Below are 4,462 nucleotides of genomic sequence, written 5' to 3'. Positions count from 1 at the left end.
GAGAGACAGATATGGAAATAGATACAGGTTGATTGGTTGGTTGATTTGTTCGTATTGGCCCACACAATTATGGAGGCTAAGAAATTCCACAATCTACCTTTTGCAAGCTGGAGGCCCAGGAAAGCCGGTGGCGTAGTTCTGAGAACTATAGAGCCAATGATATAAGTCCCGGTCCAAGGGAGAAGGCTGATGTTCCAGCTCAAATAGAAAGCAAATTCTATTTGCTTTCTCCAAATAATTTGCAGGCATCTTTATTTACCACAACTAGATGCACTTTTTGAAATTTCTAACAAATTTCCAGAGCACTTTCATCTAAATTATTTGAGTGAGAGAATTTTTAAAAACTGTAAAAAAATACTATCACTGGAAATGTTAAGCCTAGCCACTTACCCATATTCAGGATACTGAGTATCTTGCACTTGTTCCTTTTGATAGACTCCCCCTCCTTCTTCATCCTGCTCTCTGCCCTTAGGAGCTAATCTGTTCAGGCGATGAGGATTCTCAGCAGATCTCCCTTCCAGTGGAAAATAGTATTTAGAAATCCTGATTTGGGTCTCAGGTGTGTTAATGACATATTGCTACAGGGTATCATTGCTTCCAGACCCTTTAAGGAACAGAAATAAGGGATATGTATTTTAAAAAATCATGAGTTCATGCTGACATGTCCAATTCACACAAAATAGTATAGGATTTCACCCCTAATTTTTTTTTATTTCATGCTTGGATCTCTTTTCTCTTTCACTAAATATCTTAACATATTACATATTTATTATGTAATATATTTATTATTATTTATTATTAACATACCTAACATATTACATATTTCTTTATCCTACAATATACATAAAATAGTTTTAAAATTACAATGTTAATACTAACAGTAAAACTGCTGCGTGAGGTATAAGATTTCTTTGCAGTTCTTTTAGTCCTTAGAATATATCCCACTCATGATGTACAGTCAGAGCACCGTGTTCAAATGTCACTTAAAATAATGATTTCACTACAATGAGGTATCACCTCACACCAGTCAGAATGGCCATCATCAAAAAATCTACAAACAATAAATGCTGGAGAGGGTGTGGAGAAAAGGGAACCCTCTTGCACTGTTGGTGGGAATGTAAATTGAAACAGCCACTATGGAGAACACTATGGAGGTTCCTTAAAAAACTAAAAGTAGAATTACCATATGACCCAGCAATCCCACTACTGGGCATATACCCCGAGAAGACCATAATTCAGAAAGAGTCATGTACCACAATGTTCACTGCAGCTCTATTTACAATAGCAAGGACATGGAAGCAACCTAAGTGACCATCAACAGATGAATGGATAAAGAAGATGTGGCACATATATACAATGGAATATTACTCAGCCATAAAAAGAAATGAAATTGAGTTATTTGTAGTGAGGTGGATGGACCTAGAGTCTGTCATACAGAGTGAAGTAAGTCAGAAAGAGAAAAACAAATACCGTATGCTAACACATATATATGGAATCTAAAAAAAAAAAAAAAAAATGGTCATGAAGAACCTAGGGGCAGGATGGGAATAAAGACACAGACCTACTAGAGAATGGACTTGAGGACACAGGGAACGGGAAGGGTAAGCTGGGACAAAGTGAGAGAGTGGCATGGACATATATACACTACCAAATGTAAAATAGACAGCTAGTGGGAAGCAGCCGCATAGCACAGGGAGATCAGCTCGGTGCTTTGTGATCCCCTAGAGGGGTGGGATAGGGAGGGTGGGAGGGAGATGCAAGAGGGAGGAGATATGGGAGTATATGTATATGCATAACTGATTCACTTTGTTATAAAGCAGAAACTAACACACCATTGTAAAGCAATTATACTCCAATAAAGATGTTAAAAAAAAATAATGATTTTGTCTATGTGGTTATATTTCTCTTGTTTACACAGTTTCATTTATTTAGATTTATTTTCCATTTCTGCATGTTTTCTTTCTGACTTAATTCAATCTTTTAATATATGAAACACTTCCATAGTTCAAAAGTAAAAGGTTATAAAAAGGCAAACTCAACACTTTAAATAGGTAAAATATATGGTATGTGAATTATATCTAAATAAAGCTGTAATTTAAAAAAGGAAGAAAATCCATGCATACTTCCATGTAAAAATACTTAAGTGGTGGCTTCAAGATACCATACAGTACTCTTTTTATGAGGTTCTAATGTATCGTTAAGCAAAAACAAGAAAATATATGTATATTCTTTTCCTCATTCTTGCATTGTACTTTTTTGCCCTTAACACTATATCTCATAGATTACATGAAGATCTTCTTCAGAAATTGCTTTTACGTTAGCAGCATTTGCAATTGTGAGTTCAGACTCCATAAAGCAAATCTACTACTTTGTTTCCTTAAGAAAATTACTGATTCCTTCAGTTGGCTTCTGTAAGTATGCCAAATTGGCAATGAGATCTTTCCAAGCAAATATTTTTATACCCAGCTTCCCCCCTCCCCCATTAAAGAGAGTACCAGTAAAAATGAGAGACTTTGTAAGGGCTTAAATTATAAGGTCATTCTTTTCTGGAAGATAATTTTGCTGGAAATCTTAAGTTATTTTTGAGGCACATATGCTATTTTCTCAATAAATATTTTTTGATGAATGCTATCATTAAGCACTCATGGTGAAAACCAGTATTCAACTAATTGCTAAGTTTTGTCACTTTCATCTCCTACATATTCTAAAATCAATCCCCTAGCCTACCTGCCATCTCCCTCAGGTCCTCATCTTCTCTAGCTTGGATCACAGCAACAGCATCTCAAAATCCTGCTTCTCAAGGCCAACAGATCTTACTAATGCAAATCAGATCACCAGCACCCCAAGCTTAATATCCTTCAGTGGTGCTCCCCAACCCCGCCCTAAGACGAGCTCTTATGGCGGCTTCAAAGTCTCACCCCTGCCTCCCTCTCCAGCCTCACCTCGCGCTTTATGCTCCAGCAACACCAAGTGCCTTGTGATTGCACACCCTCTACTATTTCCCTTTCCACTACCTGGAATGCTGGCTGACTAACTTCTCTTCAGAAGCGAAGGTAGGTGGTTGGGGGAGAATCTAGGAAACCAGTATTCTTCCAGAGAACATTTTCTCCCAAATGGGGCCTTTTTGAAAACTTTTAAAATATGCAATAAATTGTTATGACAGTTGCAAGTTGGTAAAGTGGACAAAACAGGAGGAAAGGACTAGGGATCAAGATCAAATCCCTCGTTGAGGTAGCAGCGGAAGTTGGCTTTATTTCCCCACCCATCAATGGCGCAGGCCCAGCCTCCGGAGGCCAGACCCTACAGGCACCTCAGATTCCTGCAGGTTCTAAGAGACGACGCCGGTAGTCTACCTCTAAAAAGCACTCCTCTCCCTCCCACCCCACTGGCCTTGTATCCCCTCCTCGAAGCTCCAAACTCCCTGAGGTAAATTGCTTATCATTCAGTAAAGTGTCTGAGGGAAAACAGTGATTACCCGGTTAACAATCAATCGAATTAATAGAATAAAGAACTAAATAGGGCTTCCCTGGTGGCGCCAACACGGGGACACAGGTTCAAGCTCTGGTCCAGGAAGATCCCACATGCCGCCGAGCAACTAAGCCCGTGCGCCGCAACTACTGAGCCTGCGCTCTAGAGTCCGGGAGCCACAACTACTGAGCCCGCGTGCCGCAACTACTGAAGCCCACGCGCCTAAAGCCCGTGCTCCGCAACAAGAGAAGCCACTGCAGTGAGAAGCCCGCGCACCGCAACGAAGAGTAGCCCCCGCGCGCAGCAGCGAAGACCCAACACAGCCAAAAATAAATAAATAAAATAAATAAATTTATTTAAAAAAAGAATAAATAAATGACAGGGCCTTCTCAGATGTTACTTTCCCTTTCATTAAAGATCTTCTCCCAGACACCGCCCCTACCTCGGCCAAGGTCCTGCCCCTACGGTAGCGGAGCCGCGCCCCTCCTTCCCCGTCAGCTCAGACCCCGCCCCTTTCCCTGAAGCCCCTAGAAGACTACGGGAGTTTGGCGCCAACCGTGTTTTTTTAATCCCTCCCAAAGGCGGGAACTAGGAATGTGCGCCGGGGACGTGCTTTGCGTCTGATCTGATTGGCCGTGGGCGCTCAGTCCCGCCTCCACGTGCTGATAGCGCTCTGGCATTGGTGGAGACTCCAGAGAGACCTCGGTGTCCAGAAAGGACCCTAGGTTTCCTTGGGCCAGGCGGGGCGGGTAAGTTGCAGTGGGGTACTGGTCTGCGCGGGACTGCTGGGGAAGAGGTTGCACTGCGCGGTAGTACTCTGAGCGGAGGCCGGCGGCGTCCGGGGAGCCAGGGAGTTGAAGGCAGCGGCGGAGTCTGTGGCGGGGGGATGGCGCGTCTGATGTCCGGGGCTCCCAGGAAGCCGCGTTCCCGCCGCCCTCGGCTGCAGCTTCTGGGTTTTCACCCCCAATCTCTTTGTGGGCCCTCCATAGTAGCC

General features: G+C 42.8%; 1 protein-coding gene across 1 annotated transcript in view; it reads left to right on the top strand.

Annotated features, from left to right (window-relative positions):
• Positions 1–4,185: 4,185 nt before the first annotated feature.
• The window catches only part of CASP8AP2 (caspase 8 associated protein 2), a 38,216-nt gene continuing 37,939 nt past the window's right edge, over positions 4,186–4,462 (top strand). The window contains exon 1 of the mRNA XM_007466261.1: positions 4,186–4,217. The gene's annotated coding sequence lies outside the window, so the exon portion shown is untranslated. The remainder of the gene's footprint in view (positions 4,218–4,462) is intronic.

This window comes from Lipotes vexillifer, unplaced genomic scaffold, assembly GCF_000442215.2.
Source record: "Lipotes vexillifer unplaced genomic scaffold, Lipotes_vexillifer_v1.1 scaffold1242, whole genome shotgun sequence".
Classification (NCBI taxonomy): Eukaryota; Metazoa; Chordata; class Mammalia; order Artiodactyla; family Lipotidae; genus Lipotes; species Lipotes vexillifer.
The sequence above is the reverse complement of the archived record's forward strand: the minus strand, read 5'-3'. Positions and strand labels throughout refer to the sequence as shown.